This window comes from Microcaecilia unicolor, chromosome 5 (genome assembly GCF_901765095.1).
Source record: "Microcaecilia unicolor chromosome 5, aMicUni1.1, whole genome shotgun sequence".
In the NCBI taxonomy this organism is placed as follows: Eukaryota; Metazoa; Chordata; class Amphibia; order Gymnophiona; family Siphonopidae; genus Microcaecilia; species Microcaecilia unicolor.
This window is the reverse complement of record NC_044035.1, coordinates 342,051,378-342,075,356: the sequence shown is the minus strand read 5'-3', so window position 1 is coordinate 342,075,356 and position 23,979 is coordinate 342,051,378. Positions and strand designations below refer to the sequence as shown.

The window sequence follows — 23,979 nt, the reverse complement described above, 5'->3', positions numbered from 1 at the left end:
AATAGGCGTGTCAAAAGTTCTTGGCCACGGGCACTTATGACATCTTTGACGTGGCATCCAGGATCTATGCCCAAAGTATAGCAATGCGTAGACTCTCATTGCTGCGTGTTTCTGACTTGGCACATTCTATTCAGCAGAGGATGGCGGATACCCCATTGCAGTGGTATAACCTTTTTGGAAAGAAGGTTGAGGAGGACGCAGACCACATCAAAAAACATACTGATACCATCTCTTCTCTCTCGCAGGGCGCCTTCTGCATCTACCTCCTCAGCTAGGAGGACTTTTGTCAAGCCAAAGAAGAGTCCCTATTACTATCAGAGGTGTAGGTACAACCCCTCGGCTCACCAGCCCCTGCCTCTCCCTAGGCAAAACAAGGGATGAGCTTTTGACTGGCTCCAGCAGAGAACAGCTACAGTAAGAGTAAAAGTATCTGTCCCGGACGACTTGCCGGTCAGGGGAGGCTGATATATTTTCAAGGAAGATTGGGGGAGGAATGGTGGGAATTCTATTCCAGGTACTTCCATCCTAGACCTAAGGGCCCTGAACAAATTCCTAATCTGAGAAAAGTTCAGGATGCTTTTCCTGGGCACCCTTCTCCCAATGATACAGGAAAACAATTGGCTATGCTCCCTGGACTTAAAGGATGCATGTACTCACATCCCAATTCTTCCAGCCCACTGGAAGTATTTCGATTTCGATTGGGAACACATCAGTACCACGAGTTGCCTTTTGGCCTCGCATCAGCTCCCAAGGTCTTCACCTAATGTCTAGCGGTAGTTGCAGCATCGCTATGTAGATTGGGAGTCCATGTGTTCCCATATCTCGACAATTGGCTGGTAATAGCACCTCTCCGGACAGTGCTCAAGAGTCCATGTGGATGACTATTCAGGTGCTTGAGCTACTAGGATTTGTTTTAACTACCTCAAGTTCCATCTTCACCCTGTCCAGTGACTGGAGTTCATAGGAGCCCTGCTCAATACACAGAAGGTTCAAGCCTGCCTTTCAGATCCAGGGGCGGACACTTGTTGCACTCACTTCCAGAGTTTGAGCCTCTCAACAGATCACAGTTCAGCAGATGTTGAGATTGTTGGGTCGCCTGGCTTCCATAGTGCATGTTACACCCATGACATATCATCAGATGAGATCTTCTCAATGGACCCTGGCTTCTTAGTGGTATCAAGCCACGGGGAGCCTGGAAGATGTTATCTAAATATCCCCAGAGCTTGTACACTCCCGTCAGTGGTGGACCATTCAAATCCAATTTGACTCTGGGGCATCTATTCCAAATTCCTCACCCATAAAAAGGTGCCGACGATGGATGCATCTCTCCTAGGATTGGGGGGGGGGGGAGGTCATGTAGATTGGTTTCACACCCAAGGTGTTTGGTCCACCCAGGAAATGAATCTTCAGATCAATCTCCTCGAGCTCCGGGCGATCTGGAACACTCTAAAGCAGTGATTCCCAAACCTAATCCTGGAGGTACCCCATACAGTCAGGTTTTCAGGATATCCACAATGAATATTCATGAGAGAGATTTGAAAGCACTACCTCCAATACATGCAAATCTCTCTCATGAATATTCATTGTGGACATCCTGAAAACCTGACTGGGTAGGATGCCTCCAGGAGGTTTGGGAACCACTGCTCTACAGACTTTCAGAGATCGATTATCTCATCAAATTGTGCTCATCCAGACAATCAGGTTGCAGTGTATTACACCAACAAGCAGGGGGGCACCGGATGATGACCTCTGTATCAAGAGGCTGTCCAGATGTGGCATTGGGCTCGCCAGCATATAATGTTCCTTTGAGCCACTTATCTGGTGTGCAAAAACAATACCCTGGCCGACAGAGCAGGATAATACAAGCATACGAGTGGTCTCTCAATATGGGCATTGCCCACAAGATCTTCCGAGTGTGGGGCACCCCTTTGGTAGATCTTTTTGCCACACAGATCAACTACAAGGTCCCTCAGTTCTCTTCCAGGGTTCAGGTCCACAACAGACTAGCATCAGATGCCTTCCTCCTTAATTGGGGGACAGGTCTTCTGTATGTGTATCCTCCTATACCTCTAATGGGGAAAACTTTATTGAAACTCAAGCAAGACCACGGAACCATGATTCTGATCACGCTGTACTGGACGCTGCAAACATGGTTCCCTCTACTTCTGGAGTTATCCTCAGAAGAACCATGGAGAATGGACTGTTTTCTGATCCTCATCATGCAGAACAAGGGGTCTCTTCTACATCCTAACCTCCAGTCTCTGGCTCTCACAGCTTGGATGCTGAGAGCCTAGAATTTGCTTCCTTGTGTTTACTCTTCTGCCCTCCCCAACCCAATAGAATATTCCACACATTCATACAGTTAGGGAGAGAAGAAGTGAAGGCCACGCAGAGATGAGAAAATATTCCCTTTATTACTTACCAAGCAAGAATACAGACTATGTTTCTTTTCTCATGAGAGAGTTACAACAAAGCTGCTATCTCTGAGTACTTCTCCAATTTTGTCCTGTCATTTATCACATTTTATACTCTTCTACCATTATACAGCTCTATCAGTTTGTTAGCATTAGTTTTGACCACAATGTAGATAATTATTAGTTTCGACCACATTGATCATGATTATTAGACAGGGATAAAGCACAAACTCTCTATACTTGACTGCTTCATTTACTTGTCACTAATGAACTTTAATGCAATACCACTTTGTATTTCTCATCCTGGAAATGGCGATCGCCATTATGGAATAATGTAAGCCACGTTGAGCCTGCAGATAGGTGGGAAAATGTGGGATACAAATGGAACAAATAAATAAATAATTACGCTCCGGAATACATTTGATTTTGGCGGCTTCACAGGCCTGCCTGGTGCTCACCACAGGTTGGTGTTGCAGGGAGCTCTTCCCCTGATGAAGCCCTAGTTGGTGAAACGGGACCGTTGGGGAGCCCCTGATTGGAGCAGCAACAAGCAACAAGCTAAGTAGCTGTGGTGTTAGATTTTTATTGTTGATACAGCACCGTTATGAAGTATAGACACACTGTTAAGGGAGGAGGAAGGTAGGGGATCAATGATTATGTTATTGTTACCACATAATGATCATTTTATTGATTAAAAAGGTGGTACTGGTCTGAGGTCCCCTCTTCCTCAGTTCTCATTCAATGTTTCATGATTGACTTATTATACCCGCTGGTTGTGAGTTGGGATACAAATGCAACAAATAAATAAATAAACACCATCCTGATCAGCATGTTCCATTTCGCCAGCAACCATTTATCTATGTTCCAGCCCTGATAACAGAAAAGCCCCTAAACTACATTCTTTAGTAAACACCTTGCATGGAAAATTGCTTCATGTTATCTTTTCTGTAAGCCTGTCAGCAAGCCTGTTACACGAGTTCTTGAGCCTCTGGGTTACACAAAGGACAGAGTTATTAGGTCAGGCTGACAGCTTCAGGCCTCTGAACCTGTTTTTTGGAAGGGCCTAGTTAGGTCCATTATATACACTTGGGTCTTTCAGAGAGTGTCTCCTGGGTCATGCTGGCTTCTAGGAAAGACTCTGCTAAGAGGTGCTATTCTTTCAAATGAAGAAGGTTTGCCATCTGGTGTGAGATCAAGGCCCTAGAACCCCTTGCTTGCCCTACACAGACCCTGCTTGAATACTTTTGACACCTATCCGAGTCTGGTCTCAAGACCAACTCTATAAGGGTTCACCTTAGTGCAATTAGTACTTATCATCAATGTGTAGAAGGTAAGCCCATGTCTGGACAGCCTCGAATTTTTAGCTTTATGAGAGGTTTGCTTTAGTCAAACTTCCACCCATGTCTTGGGATCTCAATGTTTTTTCACCCAGCTGATGAAAGCTCCTTTCACTCCACTGAATTCCTACCATCTGAAGTACTTGACCTGGAGGGTTATTTTCTTGGTGGCTGTTACTTCAGCTCATAGTCAGTGAGTTTCAGGCCTTAGTGGTGGATGCACCTTATACTGTTTCATCACAACAGAATAGTCCTCCGCATGCACCCTAAGTTCCTGCTGAGGATGGTGTCAGAGTTCTATCTGATCTAGTTGATTGTCTCGCCAACATTGTTTCCCTGACCTCATGCCCATCCTGGCGAAAGCACCTTGCACACCTTGCACACCTTGGATTCCAAAAGAGTACTGGCCTACTACACGGAGAGGATCAGGCCCTACAGACAGCCCACCAAAATAATTTATTTTAATCCCAACAGGATTGGGGGGGGGGGCACCCTCAGAAAATGCATCATTTCTAATTGGTTGGTAGATTGCATTTTCTTCACTTATGCCTAGACTGGGCTGGCCCTAGAGGGTTATGTCCAAATTGTCAGAGCCAAGGCTGGGTCGGTAGCCCACTTGAGGTCAGACTCCATTGAAGAAATTTGAAGGTTGCAACATGGTGTTCAGTCCACACATTTACATCACACTACTGCCTTGAGCAGAATACCCGATGTGACAGTTGGTTTGGGCAGTGTTGCAGAATCTGTTTGGGGTGTAGAATCCAACTCCACCCTCCTAGGCACATTTTATTCTGTTCCGGGATGCACTCTCATTCAGATTGTATATAGTTTCAGGTTAATCTGTGTTGTGTCCTCGCCCTTGTGAGGCCCTATTGACCAGTGTTTGTTCTTTTTGGTGAGCCTGAATCCTAGGGATTCCCCACTTGTGGGTACAGATAATCCTGCTTGTCTTTGGAGAAAGCGAAGATACTTACCTGTAGCAGGTATTCTCTGAGGACAGAAGGCTTTATATTCTCACAATCCCTCCCACCTCCCCTTGCAGTTGTTTCCTTTCTTATATTTACTTTTTTGCTGTAGTATTAAACTGATGCTGTGTTCTCATGGTGGGCGGGAAGGTACTCACGCTCCACAAAGCTCTACTTATGCTAATCATAAGTCCCGGACTGGGCAAAGCAGGTTGGCATCACCAACTTGTGAGCATATAAAGCCTGCTGTTCTCGGAGAATACCTGCTACATGTATCTTCGCTTTACTGACACTCCTAAAACATTTGCCTTGAAAATTGTCTTTATACTGAAATATCCATCGCCCCTGCTCCTCCTCCTCTCTCCCCTGATGTTTCTTCCTTATTCCTTCTCTTCTTCCTACCCATCCTACTCTATAACCCTTACTCTTTTGTCTCTGCTATCCCTCCCCCCCACCCATCAACTGTTTCCCCATTCCTTTTCCTTCCCCCTCTTCTCCCCATCCCAACACTTGGGTTCTCTTCCCAACCTTATATTTGGAAAGGCGAAATATGAAAGGGCTGGACCCCTTAGAGAAAAATTGCATTGGCTACCATTAAAAGAACGAATTGCATTCAAGGTCTGTACCTTGGTTCATAAGATCATTGATGGAGAGGCCCCATCATATATGTCGGACCTAATAGACTTACCAGCAAGAAATACAAAAAGTTCATCATGCACTTTCTTAAACCTCCACTACCCCAATTGTAGAGGACTTAAATTTAAATCGATACATGCATCGAGCTTCTCCTACCTCTGCACGCAGATATGGAATGAATTACTGAATACCATAAGAACAACACATGATTTGACAACCTTCCGGAAGCTACTGAAGACGAACGTGTTCAAAAAGACTTACAATAAAAACCCTTCACAATGACTTGACTCATAAACTACACCTGAATCAGCCAATACTGATTTCCTTTTTAATTTGATTACCTCAATCACAATATCATTATTGATCATTATATCTCATCCTGATCCCACTCATATGTATTATTTATTTACTTACCCTCACCTCACTTTTATGTTATGTGTTACTTATTTACTTACCTTAACTACTTATTATTCTTTGCATCTTTACTGTAACAATATACCGAATTTCTTACTCTGCTAATGTTGATATTATGACACATTGTAAGACACATTAAGCCTGCAAATGGGTGGGAAAATGTGGGACACAAGTACGGCAAAATAAATAAATAAATAAACCTGGCCCCAGCATTCTTCCTTCCCCAACAGAAGCCCAGCACCACTTTCCATCCTGGTGCTTAGGTCCTCTTATGTCCTGCACTTAAGCCTCTGAGCTGCTCATTTATTTGGCTGCCTGCACTATTATGGAGATGTTAAAAAAAATTGTCTTCTGCTGGTGCAGTAGGAGCCTTAGGTTCAAGAGGGTCCTGGGTGCCGTGATATGCAGGACAGTGGGGTTCCAGCACCTTATAGGTAAGGGAAAGGGAGCTTAAAGACAAGGGAGGCATATCTTTTACCTCCACTGCAAGATATCTGATGTTCTAGATATTTTGCTTGAGTTCTGTACCCCTAATCTGCTGGGACAGAAGACTAGGCTCATCCTAGTTCCCCCCGCCTATGGAAAAGTAAGCTTTTTTTGCTTATTGTTTTGCCATGCTAAGGATTTCAGTTACCTTGTCTTGCACAGATACTTTCACCATTACGACTATTCAAGACTCTGTCTCATACAACACACCCTCTTACCGTGATGGCTATTTAGGGCATGCATGGTTATGTGCTGTACTTTCCTTTCAGAACCGCCTGTTTGTTCTCTGTGCAAGCAGTTTCTTGCATGTGCACCTGTTGGTCTGTGCTGCTGGCTGAGCACCATTCATCTGTCTGGAGTTATGTGCTGTATGTGGCACCATGGACACCAATGTGCACCTCCAGACCCTGCCAATTTGTTGTGCTGAGGTGGAGGAAGAGGAATCTCACTTATCTGTGCTTGAAAGGGAGCAAAATTACAGCGAGATGCACAAGTGTACCCACCACCGCCACCATTTTTAAAATGCATTTAGCTCATGCCTTTTCAGTAATAGCTGAAAGAAAGTTACATTTAGATAGAGCAGGTATTTCCTTATCCTCAGAGGGCTTACAATCTAAGGGACCCTTTTACCAAGCTGCGGTAAGCGCTAAAATAAAAAGTATTTTTTTTCACCGAGGGGACATCTGAGGATGGAGAGTGAGCACGTCTGCACTAATCAGCACAGTCTTATTACCGTCCGCTAACTGATAAGCACACAAGCCCTTACCACCTACAAAACAGGTGGCGAAAAGGGCTCACGCTAATGGCAACATTAATGCATGGTTGTTTTCTGGCGGCAACTAAAAATGGCCTTAGAGAACAGGAAAGACCTGCATAAGGGCAGACTAAGGCCACTTTAGCCATAGCTTTGTAAAAGGGCTCCCAAGTTTGTATCTGAGGCAGCAGAGGGTTAAGTGACGTGTCAAAAGTTACAAACAGCATCATTTGAACCCTAACAACCAAAGGCTACTACTACTACTACTACTACTACTACTTAACATTTCTAGAACACTACTAGGGTTACGCAGCGCTGTACAAATTAACAAAGAAGGCCGGTCCCTGCTCAAAGGAGCTTACAATCTAAAGAACGAAATGTCAAGTTGGGGCAGTCTAGATTTCCTGAGTAGAGGTGTAGTGGTTAGGTGCCGAAGGCGACATTGAAGAGGTGGGCTTTGAGCAATGATTTGAAGATGGGCAGGGAGGGGGCCTGGCGTATGGGTTCAGGGAGTCCGTTCCATGCATGGGGTGAGGCGAGGCAGAAAGGGCGGAGCCTGGAGTTGGCGGTGGTGGAGAAGGGTACTGAAAGGAGGGATTTGTCCTGAGAGCGGAGGTTACGGGTAGGAACGTAAGGGGAGATGAGGGTTAAGAGGTAAGGAGGGGCTGCAGATCGAGTGCATTTGTAGGTTAGTAGCAGAAGCTTGAACTGAATGCGGTACCTGATTGGAAGCCAATGAAGTGACTTGAGGAGAGGGGTGATATGAGTATATCGGTCCAGGCGCAAGATAAGACGTGCAGCAGAGTTCTGAATGGACTGAAGGGGGGATAGATGGCTAAGTGGGAGACCAGTGAGGAGTAGGTTGCAGTAGTCAAGGCGAGAGGTAATGAGAGGAAAGGGCGAATTTTGCTAATGTTATAGAGGAAGAAGCGGCAGGTCTTGGCTATCTGCTGGATATGCGCAGAGAAGGAGAGGGAGGAGTCAAAGATGACACCGAGGTTGCGGGCAGATGAGACGGGGACGATGAGGGTGTTATCAACCGAGATAGAGAGTGGAGGGAGAGGAGAAGTGGGTTTGGGTGGGAAGACACCACATAAATGGCCTATGCGACCATCTACCCTTCCGGAAGTTGCTAAAAACTTACCTCTTCAAACAAGCCTACCCAAATGACCAGACTTAACCTATGAACCCACTGTACATCACTCCTACCTCTCCTACCCCTACATCCCCTGCCCATTTCACCTATCTCAACCTATTTCCTAACAACCACATCATATCTCTACTATTGCTACAGCTGTGTTCTTTCTGTGATACTATCAGCCTTATTTTCGAAAGTGATGGGCACCCAGATTTCGACCCAAATCGGGAGATGGGCGCCTTTCTCCCATGGGCGCCCAAATCGGTATAATCGAAAGCCGATTTTGGGCATCTTCAACTGCAATCTGTCGCGGAAACGGGCAAAGTTGACGGGGGCATGTCAGAGGCGTGGTGAAGGCGGGACTGGGGCGTGATTATTGGCCGAGGAGAGATGGGCGCCCTCGGCCGATAATCGAAAAAAGAAAGGCGTTTTTACCGCGAATCTGGGTCATTTTTGGACCCTTTTTTTTTCCACGAACAAGTACCCTAAATGACCACATGACCACCGGAGGGAATCAAGGATGATCACCCCTGACTCCCCCAGTGGTCACTAACCCCCTCCCACCATAAAATAACACACTTTAAGAACTTTTTTTCCAGCCTGTATGCCACCCTCAAATGCCATATCCAGCTCCATCACAGCAGTATGCAGGTCCCTGGAGCAGTTGTTAGTGGGTGCAGTGCACTTCAGGCAGGTGGACCCAGGCCCATCCCCCCCTACCTGTTACACTTGTGCTGGTAAATGGGAGCCCTCCAAACCGCCCCCAAAACCCACTGTCCCCACTTGTAGGTGCCCCCCTTCAGCCATAAGGGCTATGGTGTAGAGTTGTGGGCAGTGGGTTTTGGGGGGGATTTGAGGGGCTCAGCACCCAAGGGGTGGGAGCTATGGACTTGGGAGGTATTTAATTTTTTTTTTACTTTTTACAAGTGCCCCCTAGGGTGCCCGGTTGGTGTCCTGGCATGTGAGGGGGACCAGTGCACTACGAATCCTGGCCCCTCCCACGACCCAATGCCTTGGATTTGTTTGTTTTTGAGCTGGGCACCTTCGGTTTCCATTATCGCTGGAAAACGAAACCACCCAGCTCAAATCCACACAGATCCGATGCATTTGCCCGGCACAAACCGTATTATCGAAAAAAAACGATGGACGCCTATTTTTTTCGAAAATACAGTCTGTCCCGCCCCTTCACGTACCTGCTCGCGGACATAGACGCCCATGGAGATGGGCATTCGCGTTTGATTATGCCCCTCCACGTAATTCCATACTATGTAAGCCGCACTGAGCCTGCTACCGAGCGGGAAAGAGCGGGTATAAATGCAACAAATAAATTGTTCTGATGTAGTTTATTACCAATGACTTTGGCTGAATTTGTTCAAAGAAGGTGATAATATATCAAAATGCAGATACCAAAAGAACAAAATACCCATTTTCAGATAGTCTCTATTCTGTTTGCCTTTGTTAGTAAAACAATTCCTTGGAACAACCTTCTGTACTGCTTACTGATTTTAAAGTTCTCCTGATTCATAATGCAAGATTCAGCTTTCTATTTCTGATTCATTTTGCAAGTTTATAAACCAAATGTGTTAATGTAGTCAGAGGGATTGTGTCTCTTTTCTACTCCCTCATTGGAGGTAGTGGTGCTCGTGCATGTTTTGTGTGCTGCTGTTAGGTTGGAGCCCCCTCCCTGCAGCATTTTGTCACTGAAGGAAGTCTCTTGCTTGGAGGGTGAACCCTTGGTACTAAAGTTATTACTTTTCTCTGACCCTCACTGGGCTCATTCTTCTTTTTTCTTTCTGGTGATCTCTTTCACAGGAGGCCTTTGCTCAGAGCAAACAAGAGACCTAGAATCTGACCCTTGATCTAACCAGGCCATTTTTATTGTTACCTGTTGTACTGTTATACATCCTATTTGATCTTCTTCTCTGCCATTTTAGCCTTTTCAGCTAGGGATTCTCTCTGCTTGTCCCAGGCTTTTCGCCAATTCGCACAGTCGGTGTTGGGAGGCGGGGCTAGTGGTTGGGAGGCGGGGCTAGTGCTGGGCAAGAGTTCTACGGTCTGTGCCCTGAAAATGAAAGATAAATAATGAAAATAAAAATAAATGAAGATAAATGTAAACAATAAAAATATTACTCACATATGGTGCATAAAAGTCAAGAAAAAAACAGCTCAAATGGGAATCCCTATAATCATAAATCAAAAAGAATTACTAAAAAGCAAAAAACAAAATTAGAGCGGATCAAGACTAATAATATGACATTAGTTTAAGTATCATAGGGTGTATTGACACTACATTTTCATTGTTTATCTTTCATTTTGTCATAATTTTTCTTTTTCCTTATTTTTAATTCATTTTTCTTTTTTTTAGTTCCATTCATACTACCCCATTTCTCATTTTTTGTAACATAGAATATTATTTGACTGTGTCCATGTTCACTTTTTTATAGTTGCCCCTTTACGAAGGTTTCAAATTAGGGATGTGCCTTTTATTATCTCATTTATACATTTTTTTATACATATTTGTATTGAAGTTCGTAACCTATACCAGTGCCCTTGCTTTGCTGTTATGTGATGTCAGATTTTATTATGCTTTTATATATATGTTTATATGCACTGTCATACAATTGTTGCATTACATACACTTCTTTTATATATATATTTTCTTATATATGCTTTTATGTACATGTATATATATATATATATATATATATATATATATATATATAATTTATATTGGACAGTGCGTAGCGATATGTTTATTCATGTAATTATTCTAGTATACTCTCTATGTATACCTAGTAATATTCCATATTTTATTGTTTTTGTCATTATATGTTTGATATATTATGCTCGTATGTGTTATATTTTATTTATTATGATCTATGATAATTATTATATATTTGTTCATTGTAGCCCCTGACGCAGCCCTAGGTGGGCGAAACACGGGCTGTGTCGGGCGATTTGTTCATACACGGTATCTTCAATAAAATCTTTTTGTTGTGATATTGATCTGCTGGCTTTCTTTCCCATATTGGATTTTGCAGATCATTTGCCTTGTTTTTTTGTGCCCTGAAAATGACAGATACAAATCAAGGTCAGGTATACACAAAAAGTAGCACATATGAGTTTATCTTGTTGGGCAGACTGGATGGACCGTGCAGGTCTTTTTCTGCCTTCATCTACTATGTTATGTTACATTTTAAAGATACTAGATATACCTTTTCTATAGCTGTGCCAATTGCCTGTAAATAAGATAGCCAACTGATACAGCTAGCTTTAAGAAGTTGTTAAAGACTTGTTCACCCAGTTGCTTGGAGCAGCGGCACTTTCAGTTGCTAACTCTTTATTAATGTCTTTATCAGTGATCTCTTGATAATGTAAGAAGTGGAAGGTACAGTGACATTTTAATTTTGAAATGTTGGAGTGCAGGAAAGGCAGGCATAATCTGTCTGCTTATATTATTTGTTTGTATGTCATTAAGTTTTTAAATATCATTATATATGTACATGTTGTTCTCCGCCTTGGTTCAGGGCAGACTATAAATTAATAAACCATACAATTGGCTTCCCATGAACTCGTGCCTGCAGCAACTCAGTCTTAGAATAGTAATTTCCCTTCTATAATGATGAATCTTGATAACTTCTAGTATCTGTAGGATCCAAAGAGTTAGCTAAGACCTGGCTCTTCAAAGCTTTCTTTGGCAATAAGAGGGATGTTAATGTGGGTAGTTGATTATAGGATACATATGAAAAAATGTTTTATTGTATTAATCTATTCTATGTAAGTTTCTTTTTCTCTTATAAACTCACTTTGAACCTATAATAATGGGGATTTAGCAGGATAGTAAATCCTTAGTAGTATAGTATAGTTATGCACAACAAAAATTCAGCCTAGTTCCTTGGTTCTTATTCTTGTATGTTATAAAAAAGATGTGAGAGCAAGTCCCCCACCGCAGTGGTTTTCATTAGGTTTTTATGTTGGTGCCACTTTTGATCCTCATGAGCTGAAGAAGAGCCACCAAATATCTTCCCATGCAAGGCCTCGACACCGTTGACCTGTGTGTGTCCATCATATCCACCTCAGGAGCCTGCCTTCAAACTTTTTATTGGGCACATCCTTGAGGAGGTAGGAATTCCCAAACACACTCAATATTCAACGTAAGGGAATCTTTTACAGGCTCATCTTCCAATGTGGTATACATCATTTAGTGTAAAAAATGTGACGAAGGATGCTATATTGGAGAAACAAGCCAGATGCTAAAGACAAGATTTAATTTACATAGACATCACATGAAGAATGCCAGTTCCAGCCAGGATTCCATCCCTGTGGGGCAGCACTTTACAAAGCCAGACCATTGTACCAGTGATTTCATAGTAAGAATCCTGAAAGGTAACTTTGAAACAATACAGGAACGCAAGACCTTTGAAGTCAGAATGATTGAATATTTTGACACCCAACAGACAGGACTTAACAAGGATCTGGGTTTTTTAGCCCATTATAAACCATAAAGTTGTATTGCTCTGTTTGTCACACTCCTGTCTCCATGCATATCTCACCTATCCACCCCCATCCTGTTAGATTGTCACTGAAATGCTTTGATGTTCCTATCCAACCCCACCCTGGTAGACTGTCACTGTTATGCTTTAATGTTTTACTTATACATACTGTCATGTACCACATTTATTTCCGATCTGACGAAGAAGGGCAACCTTCGAAAGCTAATCAAGAAATGTATTATGTCCAATAAAAAAAGGTATCATCTTATTTTCTTTTCCATGTTTTATTTTATTTCTATTGATTACCTTTAAAAGTGGACTAACACGGCTAACACACCTCTACTCATCTATTGAGAAATGCCTTATTCTTGAAGCATGTGGCTGTTCCTCCTATTCACTTCACTCTTTCTGTCATGAGCTTGGTTAGAGAGAGAGAATGAAGCAGAAAAAAAAAATCAGAATGATGAGGGTTGCCCCAGAGGCCACCATTGGCCGCCAGCCCTTGCATTGAACAACACTACCCCAAAACACAAACACATACCTTACCTGATAAGCTCCAGCATAAGAGGATTTTATCTTCTTTTTAACATTTTTTAAAATTCTTTCCAACTCAGAGGCAGTTGGAAAGAATTATGCAAGGCACTTGAGTGTTTGTCTGTCCATCTGTATGCCTGGGGGCAAAATAACTCTGAAAAGTTAATGCCAAGAAAAACTGGTTTAAAAAAAAAAAGTTTGAAAATAAGCTAAATCACACTGGGGGTTTCAAAACCTCCTCCACCACCAAAAAAGAAAGAAAGAAAAAATAGCCCATTGCATTTCTATAGGAGAAAAAAGTCCAGCTGCTGTAGCACAGGAAAGTTAATCGAATGGTTCAAATATTTGAAAGGTATTAATCCGCAAACGAACCTTTTCCGGAGATGGGAAGATGGTAGAACGAGAGGACATGAAATGAGATTGAAGGGGGGCAGACTCAAGAAAAATGTCGGGAAGTATTTTTTCACGGAGAGAGTGGTGGATGCTTGGAATGCCCTCCCGCGGGAGGTGGTGGAAATGAAAACGGTAACGGAATTCAAACATGCATGGGATAAGCATAAAGGAATCCTGTGCAGAACGAATGGATCCTCAGGAGCTTAGTCAAGATCGGGAGGCGGGGCTGGTGGTTGGGGGGCGGGGATAGTGCTGGGCAGACTTGTACGGTCTGTGCCAGAGCCGGTGGTGGAAGGCGGGACTGGTGGTTGGGAGGTGGGGATAGTGCTGAGCAGACTTATACGGTCTGTGCCAGAGCCGGTGGTTGGGAGGCAGGGATAGTGCTGGACAGACTTGTACAGTCTGAGCCAGAGCCGGTGGTCGGGAGGCAGGGCTGGTGGTTGGGAGGTGAGGATAGTGCTGGGCAGACTTGTACGGTCTGTGCCAGAGCCGGTGGTGGGCAGCGGGACTGGTGGTTGGGAGGCGGGGATAGTGCTGGACAGACTTGTACGGTCTGTGCCAGAGCCAGTGGTTGAGAGGCAGGGCTGGTGTTTGGGAGGTGAGGATAGTGCTGGGCAGACTTATACGGTCTGTGCCAGAGCCGGTGGTGGGAAGCGGGACTGGTGGTTGGGAGGCAGGGATAGTGCTGGACAGACTTGTACGGTCTGTGCCAGAGCCGGTGGTTGAGAGGCAGGGCTGGTGGTTGGGAGGTGAGGATAGTGCTGGGCAGACTTATACGGTCTGTGCCCTGAAGAGCACAGGTACAAATCAAAGTAGGGTAAACACAAAAAGCAGCAAATATGAGGTATCTTGTTGGGCAGACTGGATGGACCGTGCAGCTCTTTTTCTGCCGTCATCTACTATGTTACTATGTAATAGAATGGTATGAAACTTGACACATGGGGAAAACCAAGAAAACCCAACAGGTTTGAAAATGGATCAAATTGAACTGGGGGTTCCAGAGAAATAAGCCCCCCCACCCCCCAAAAAAAAAATGGCCCGGTTCTACCTTCAACGAGTGCATTTCTGTGTAGAAAGAGTTCCCGCTTATGTAGCATAGAAAAATTAACAATAGGATGAAACCCACACCCTTGTCACCTCTCGCTTGGACTATTGTAATTTACTTCTCACTGGTCTTCCGCTCAGTCATCTCTCTCCTCTCCAATCTGTCCAAAATTCTGCAGCACGGCTTATTTTCCGCCAAAACCGTTATACCCACACTAGCCCACTCCTCAAGTCGCTTCACTGGCTCCCTGTCCGCTTCCGTTTACAGTTCAAACTTCTCTTACTGACCTTTAAATGCATCCACTCTGCAGCCCCCCATTACCTCTCCACTCTCATCTCTCCCTACATTCCTCCCCGTGAACTCCGCTCACTGGACAAATCTTTCTTGTCGTCCCCCTTCTCCTCCACTGCTAACTCCAGACTTCGTTCCTTTTTCCTCGCGGCATCTTATGCCTGGAATAAACTTCCTGAGCCTGTACGTCTAGCTCCATCTCTACCTGTTTTCAAATCTATGCTGAAAACCCACCTTTTCACTGCTGCTTTTGGCTCCTAGCCACTACCCATTTGCCTCCCCTTGTTCCTTCTCACCCAGTACTTGCCCTTATTGTCTTGTCTGTATTACTTTAGATTGTAAGCTCTATCGAGCAGGGACTGTCTCTCTGTGTCAGGTGTTCAGCGCTGCGTGTGTCTGGTAGTGCTATACAAATGCTAATAATAATAATAATGTGGGGAAAACCCGTAACAAAATTCTGTGTTACCTATTACTATGCAAGCCGCATTGAGCCTGCTTTTAGTGGGAAAGTGCGGGCTACAAACATAATAAATAAATAAATAAAAACACAGCAAAGCACAGCCCAGGGCGCGGACGTATATATTTGCTCCAGCACAAACCACAGCTAAGTACTTTTAGAGTACTGTTGTAGCACAGCATCCTATATAATAAAACGCACCTCCAACATTCTGAAGCTGACTGCATGGCTGAGGCATTCCTGCTCTCTGTATCCATCTCCTGAATTGACATCACGTACTTCCGGCTTCGTCACAAGCAGAAGTGACCAACCACACGAGGTTTCTCGGCTTCAGAATGTTGGAGGTGCATTCTATTAAATAGGATTGGTCAGTTCCTTGAAGCACAGCCAGAGCTCAGCCTCCTGCACAGTAACGCTCAGACACCAGAGAGAGAGGGGGGGGGGGGGGGGGGCTGACACCAGAGAGAGGGAGGAAGGGGGGCCTGACACCAGAGAGGGGGGGAGGTATCTCTGTCACACACACACACTCTCTCTCTCTCTCACATGCTCTCTCTCTCTCTCTCTCTCTCTCAGTTAATGTCTTTCTTTCTTTCTTTCTTTCTCTCACTCTCACACACTGTTTCTCACACACTCTATGTCTCACACTGTATCACATTCACACTCTATGTTTCACACTGTATCACATTCACTCTCTATGTGTCACACAGTCACTCACACACTCTCTTGGTCTCATACACTCAGTCTGTGTCTCACACACACTCTCTCTCTCTCGCACACACTGTATCTGTGTGAAACACACTCTCGCTCTCTCACACTGTCTCTCACATACGCACTTGCACACTCTCTCATTCTCACACACACACACTCTCTCTCACAGACACACTCTCTCTCTCTCTCACACACACACACTCGCACATTCACTCTCTCTCTCACACACAGTCACTCTCACATACACTCTCTCAAGCAGTGGCGTAGCCAGACAGCCAGTTTTGGGTGGGCCCAAAGTGGGTGGGCACAAAATTTTCTCTGCTCCGCCCTCCCTCCACAACTATACCCACCATTTCTCCCTCCTCTCCACCCCTATGCCTACCATTTCTCCCCCTCCCCACCTATCCCCTCTGTATGCAGCATGTGTCCCTCCCCTCCACCTCATACACAGCCAAGACTTCTCCCTTCCTCACCCCTCCACCCCTTTGCTGCATCTCCCTCACCCACCAACCAAGCCTCATATTTCCATCTTCCCTCCCCCCTGTGCAGCATCTTTCTTTCCATCTTCCTTTCCCCCTGTGCAGCTGCTGTGTCACCCCCGTCTTCCCTCCCCCATGCGACATCTTCCCTCCCCCCCCCCCGTGCAGCTGCAGCATCTCACCCTCCTTGCAGGCCCGCCCAGCAGCAAAGTTCCTGACGGCGATTCCAGTCGCAGCGATTCCCACACGCTGCCTGCCGGCTGCCGCTTAACAATCTCCTCGCGCTACTAAGCGCTAACCCGGAAGTCTCTCCTGCAGAGGAGAGACTTCCGGGTTAGCGCTTAGTAGCGCAAGGAGATTGAGCGGCAGCCGGCACTGGCAGGCAGCGTGTGGGAATCGCTGCGACTGAAATCGCCGTCAGGAACTTTGCTGCTGGGTGGGCCTGACCCGAAATTGGGTGGGCCCAGGCCCACCCGTGGCTACGCCCCTGCTCTCAAGCATACACACTCCGAGGAAAACCTTGCTAGCGCCCGTTTCATTTGTGTCAGAAACGGGCCTTTTTTACTAGTATATTTATAAAAATTATTGCTTGTGTTCTAGAGGTTTTTTAGACTAATGAGGATTCTCGCCAGCGTAAGCTGAATTCTAGCCACGCAGAGCATAGCAGTCAGCTGTTTAGCTATTAGCATTATCAGCTGAGACAGATTCTGAAGTCTTTTCCTCTATAATTACACAGTTATCAGAGTAGTAGAGTGAGAGATTGCTCTAAAGTAGATATTCTATCTAATGAATGGAATTCTTTTCACTATTATTTATTTTGTAAACCACTTTGATCTTTTTGTATTTAGCAATACATCAAATTTTAATAAACATGAACAGAAAAACAGGGCAATGCAATTTTTAAATGGTGGAACTTCCTACTCTTCCAAACCCTCAAACTGCCTTATCCCCAAAAACTATACCCACCCCTAAAACTACTCCCTGCAAATTGCCCCACCACCCTATAAACGTTTTCACCCCACAGACTACCCCATCCCTCCAAAAATCAACCCCCCCCCCCCCCGTCAACTACCCTACATGCTCCAAATTGACCCACTCCCTAAAATTTATTGTTGTACAAGTACCCTCAAACCCCCGGCCCGCACACTACCCCACAGCCACAACACATGCCTAGCACACACAGAGCTCAGATATATAGAGAAACACATGTAAACCCCATAAATATCTACACAGCAAGGGATGTAAATAATTTCCTATCCTTTTATTTCATTTTCTGGTTAATTCTACTTTGAAAACTACTTCAAGAATCAGTTTTCTGATTGATTGAAGTGGGCAAGACAAGATTAAGCCATTAGCAAACTTTGCACGTACTTTGTGTCCAAATGTTATGGGGGGCCTGTGAGATATGCGCAGGACTCAGGAGGTTAGGTTGTCCACTGCCTGGCCTTTTTCAGAAGTCAACAAAATTTTACATTAATGTCCAGAATACAGGAGGAATATTTATGTCTGAACATTCTTCTGAGTTTCAAAATTCTATCTGCAGCTCTCTTGTCGTCGTCATCCCCGGATCCCCACTGCAGAAGTGAAGTTTCTGAAGTTTCGCTGTGGGGTGCAGGGCCGCTGAGAGGGGGGCAGGGGGGACAAAATTCCCCGGGCCTCCAAGGGGGGCCTGGCGCCGGGGTCAGGCCGCTGGCGCTGCAGTGCCCAGTCTCACCTGCCTGCCCTCTGCTCTGTAGGCCACCGGGCCCCCTGCATTAAAATTGGCAGCGCCTCAGCTGAGCTCTGTTTGGAAAGTCATATCACCTCCCTGTGTCCCGCCCTCACGGAAACCGGAAGTTACATCAGACGAGGGCAGGAAACAGTGAGGGAAGGCCCGAAGGGAGGCGATCTGCCTTTCCAAATGGAGCTCACTTGTGTGGCAGGTTCAGTTGAGTTTAGGGTTGAGAATATCCTGTGCCTCAGGTGTAAATCTAGTGGTCTAGGTCCCTCCCTGCGCCCCTGTTGCCACTTTCTACCTCTTTCTCTCAGTCTTCTCTTCTCCTTTTCTTCTGCCTCTAGCTAAAGAAAAAAAAAAGGGGGGGGGGGGGGAAGCAGCCACTGTGGTTCTTTTTGAGAGCGCTTGTACTGTGGGAAGATTGTGGGGCTTCAGTGCCTTGGAGGTCATGAGACTGGCTGTGTTCTGTGAGTATATTTATTATTTTCTATGTCTGAGCCTATTAAGTCTTGTGCGTGCTGTAGGGGTAAGTTCTTAGCTACCAGTTCCTGCACGCTTTGCTTTATTTCTGTGGACATGCCATTTTTGCCTACTTTGGCTGTCAGTACTCAGTCTCTGGCAGTTCAATCCGGCTCCGCTCCGATGGCAGTTTTGGTGGGCTCAGCGCCAATGGCTCCGCAAGGCTTCGGCAGCCATTTTCTCAGCAGGTTCCTCGCCCGCTACTGTGTCCTGTGATGTTGGTGTTGCAGGAGTAAAAGTCTCTGCCCTGTCGTTTGCCCCTGAATTTGTTCTTTTATTACATCAGGCCCTTTTATTAACGTCAACTCAAGCTGCCTCTCCTTCTTTCCCTCACATTGCTTTTGAGGAGCAGCTTCCTAAGAAACGAAAACTTTCCATTTCGCAGGATTTGGAGAATGTTCCTCCTCGGGACTCAGAGGAGGTTTTATCTGTATATTCTGACTGTCCTAGTTCTGATGGCCCTGGCTTGAACATCTCAGAGGCACATGGGGGTGATGATCCTACTGTAACTAGGCTGTTTTTGAGAGCGGAGTTGCCTCTGTTGATCACAAAATCTATGGAGGCTTTAAACATTTCTTCCCCTGCTTCTCAGTCCTCTGGTCCTGCTCCATCTATTATGTCAGGTAATACAAGACCTCCTGTATCTTTCCAAATTCATAAGGCTATGCAGGAACTTATTGCAGTTCACTGGCAGACCCCCGATTCTAACCTCTGGGTAAATTATATCCCCTTTCTGCCGTCTGATTTAGACAGGGCTTTTTTTGAGGGGGTATTTGGGGGTACTGAGTACCGGCCCCTTTTCCATTGTCTGCTAAAATTGACCCATGGACCCCAAGTTTTAACGAAAGAGCTCAGGCCCTGCATGCCAATTCTGCCTTGTCATAGATTCTATGACTGGTTGCAGAAGGCCTGGCCATTGTGGAGTGGGTTCTTCAGTGATCACCCCACCCCTGAAGGGTGACCTAGCATTTGAGTACCGGCACCTTTTTTGCTAGAAAACATGCACTGGATTTAGAGCACTTTGCTCTGCCTAAGGTGGATGCCCTTATTACGGCGGTTACTAAAAACATACCACTACCCCTGTTAAAGGCGGCACTGCATTAAAGGATATGCATGACTGCAAACTTGAGGCTTACTTGAAACTTGCCTTTCAACTAGCTGTGTTAAATTCTAAGGCAGCAATTTCTTCTTCTTTTGTAGGCAGGGCTTCTTTATTGTGGATTCAACAATTGTCTAAGCTGGACTCGCCTCAAGACTTTCTCTCTCTACCCTAGAGATGTCCCTTAGCCGTCAGCTAAGGGTATGGCTTTGGCCATTTCAGCACGATGCTGGCTATGGTTGAGGCATTGGGCCATTGATGTGGCATCCAGATCTCATTTGGCAAAGTCGCCCTTTTGGGGAAACTACTCTTTGGTATGGATTTGGAGAATATTGTTAAAGACCTGGGAGATTCCAAGGTCCAGCGGCTACCTGAGGACAAGCTTAAGCCTCAGCTCCGGGTGTCTAAGTCTTGTTTTTGAGAAGTGAGGAGGTGTAGACCAGGGAAGGATAGTGCTTCTGCTCAAAGACCTCACTTACCTAAGACTCGGTCTTTCTTTAGAGGAGGCAAGAAGCCCTTCTCCGCTTCCTCAGGAACCTCTCCATCTTCACAGCCCTCACAGTGATGGGGGTCGAGGTTCACTCCTTGTACGTTGACATAGGTGGGTGTCTTTCCCGCTTTCACACCATTACCATCCTGCCTCAGCATTGCCAGCTCAAGCTCAAACAGTAAAAAAAGCACCAGAAGGAGCCCACATAGCTCAGTCGGTAGAGCATCAGACTTTTAATCTGAGAGTCCAGGGTTCAAGTCCCTGTGTGGGTGGGACCAGCCCCCCCACCCCCCCTAAAAAAAGCACCAGAAAGTTTTTTGCTTTCAACAGGATATGGAACAGTACCTTTTTACAGGATATCTGCAAATAACTGAGAAACGCGAGCCCATAGGGAGCATGTCTTCAATGGAGGTGAATATAGACATATTAGAGCAGATGGACCTGACTGGTCAAGAAGCACTTGATATCTTCTTAAATTCAGGAGAGGACAATAGTGTGCTGTCTCCTGTCATAGGATTAAGCTTTGAAACCTGCCAGAATAGCACAGTTCTATTAAGGGAAAAGTTAGGCACCAAAAATCTGAGCACCAAGCTAGTATTCTATAGCGGAAAATTTGCATACCAATTCTGTTATAGAATACTAGGACTAGGGGACACGCAATGAAGCTGCAAAGAAGTACATTTAAAATGAATCAGAGAAAATATTTCTTCACTCAACATGTAATTAAACTCCGAAATTCGTTGCCAAGAATGTGGTAAAAACAGTTAGCTTAGCAGAGTTTAAAAAAGGTTTGGCTAGCTTCCTAAAAGAAAAGTCCATAAGTTATTATTAAAATGGACTTGGGACAATACACTGCTTATTTCTGGTATAAAGCAGCATAACATGTACTGTATTGTTTGGGGGATCTTGCCAGGTACTTGTGACCTGGATTGGCCACTGTTGGAAACAGGATATGAGCTTGATGAACCTTTGCTCTGTCCCAGTATGGTAACACTTATGTACTAAGGACCATCTCTAAGGTCGACCTAAATTTCATGATTTGGGCGTCCCCGACCATATTATCGAAACAAAAGATGGACGCCCATCTTGTTTCAATAATACGGGTTGCCCCGCCCCTTTACAAGGCCGTCCTGCGAGGACGCCTTCATAAAAACTTGGGCGCCCAGTTTGATTATGCCCCTCCACGTTGTTTCAAGATTTCTCTTTACATTCCAAGCACTGCTAATATCAATGCTTTTGTTAATCTGTGCCAGGTGTTTTTTTAATGATCACATATACAAACCAGAATACACACATGCATTCCAGCTGTTTGAACCTGTTCATTTGATTATTTATGAATCATGGATTTGATTCATACTAATGCAATGCCATGAGAACTTTAAACTCCAGCTTCAGAAAGAAGTATACCAATACCTTCCTCTAATGTCACTATGACCACGTCATTGGCTCCATATCTACATACAATTCAAGCTTCTTAGATGCTTAATTCTGTAGCACCTCCTTGCCTCTCCCCTTCTGCGCCCTTCCTGGTATAAGCTCTGTCCACTGGGCAAGCTGCTCTCCATCGCCAACACCCAATGCCATAGCTGCTGCAGCATGAATAAACTGAACTGTTACATCATTCTCCCTGTTTGGCCACTGGCTGCTTTTAAAAGTCTTAGTATGGCTCTCCATCATGTTAGCCTAGTTGATTTTAATTTTTTCTAAAAGTAATAGTTTTCTATATCATGTTGTTTGTCCTACACTTTGAATAAGTGCCCCAAAGCACAGAATGCTTCTTATAGGTAGCTATACAACACTGGGTATGCCTAGCAATGTAACAGGATAGGTAGGGAAGTACGTTTTTTTTAAAGGAAGTTCTCCCTTCAATTATCGCGTAGCTCTGCACACACACAAACACACAAATCTGTTTCTTCCTTGGAAGATTCCACAAATTATTTAATCTTCCATATGCTTCACTATAAATCTTTAAATTTAAAATATTTTTTTTCTTACTGGAAAAGGCAAAATGTATATGACCTATTAATTTCCTTTACTTGAATCCTACTAGACCAGTCTAGATGAATGGGTTTGCTACCTTGTCAGCAGATGGAGGCAGAAAAAACAACTTTACAGTGACATTAAGAATGTGGAAGGCAACCTCTAAATTTACCAGAATGTAAGAGAAAAGAATACACAAAACACACAGTCAACTAGAGTTTGAGAAAAGGTGCTGCTGCTGCTATGCAATTTTATTTTTAATCTGCAGAAAAAGATACATCAATATATGATTAATAGCTTACAGGGTGGGTCCTGAATTGGTCTAGCAGGATTCATGGAAAGGAAATTAAACAAGTACAACTAAAATTTCACCTCTTATCCTGCTAGACAGACCAGATGTACCCAAGCTCCCTTTTCTCTAGACATGGGAAGAAGTCAGGGCCGCTCAGAGAATATCAGCACCAAAGGTGACATCCTCCCTCACCCACAATTCCAATCTGCAGTGTTTCAGAAAGGAATGCAAAGACCAAGTCCCTGCTTTATAGATGTCCGCCGGAGAGACAACCTGACACATTGCCCAGAAAGACAACTTCACCGAAAGATTCTCCAGAACTCAATAGGCCAAAGAAATGGTGTCTTTTTGCCTGTGAGCCAAAGAAGCCTCTTATAGAGCCTCTCCCCTGCACTGCCCATGAAACAAGAGCCACCGATTATCAGACTTTCAAAAGGAGTCTTCAAAGAAAGAGAACCCGCCACACATCTAGTTTGTGCAATGAGATCTCCCTGCTAGCGGCCTCTTTGCAGAATGCTGACAAGTCAATGATCTGATTTATGTAAAAAGGGGAGACCGCCTTGGGGAGAAACAGCAGCACTGTGTGAAAGGAAACTGCACCCAGTGAAAATACCAGATAAGAATCTCTGCATGATGAGACTTGCAGCTCTGAAATGCAGCAAGCTAAAAAAATGGTCACAAGAAAAGCGCCTTGAGAGAAGTCCTTAATTGATGGTTCAAAATGCAGCCCTAATAAGACATCCATGACGAAATTCAAGTCCCATTGAGGAACTACAGCCCTGAACAGGTGGCTGATCTTACTGACCCCCCTCTTTAAGAAACAAATCACATCAGGGCGAAAGACCAATGAAGAGCCATGAATCCCACCACTGCACGTTTAGTAAGTTAAAAGCGAGGCCCTTAGACAACACTTTCACAGGAAGGCAAGAGGGAAGAAATATTGGCCTTGAGAGGAAGGATTGCCTCAACTGTACGGAATTCCCCAAATAGATGCTAAACCTAAATGTAGGCCAACAAGGTGGAGGACTTATGGGCCCTGAATAGTCATAACTGCCAAAGCAGCCCTCTTCTAAATTAACTACACCCTTTCAAACATCAAGCCACAAAATAGAATCAGGCTGGGTCTTCCATACACAAGCCCATGATGTAAAATCCTCAGACTGACAGGGAGCCAAAGGGGTTCAGACCAAGCTCCTTCTACCTTCTGAAAAACCATTTGCTCTTGGATTTGCTGAGTCACCATCAGATCCATGAATAAGCAATCCCAGAGCTCAATGACCCTCTGAAAGGCGTTGCAACTCTACTTCCACTCCTCAAGACACAAAAGAATCCAGCTGGGAA

At 44.8% G+C, this 23,979-nt stretch overlaps 1 protein-coding gene and 1 non-coding gene across 2 annotated transcripts in view; both read left to right on the top strand.

Annotated features, from left to right (window-relative positions):
• The window catches only part of SDR42E1 (short chain dehydrogenase/reductase family 42E, member 1), a 79,001-nt gene that overhangs the window by 15,128 nt on the left and 39,894 nt on the right, over positions 1-23,979 (top strand). The gene's annotated exons all lie outside the window — the stretch shown is intronic.
• TRNAK-UUU lies at positions 20,566-20,638 on the top strand. Its single transcript has one exon. It is a non-coding gene; the product is annotated as a tRNA-Lys (tRNA).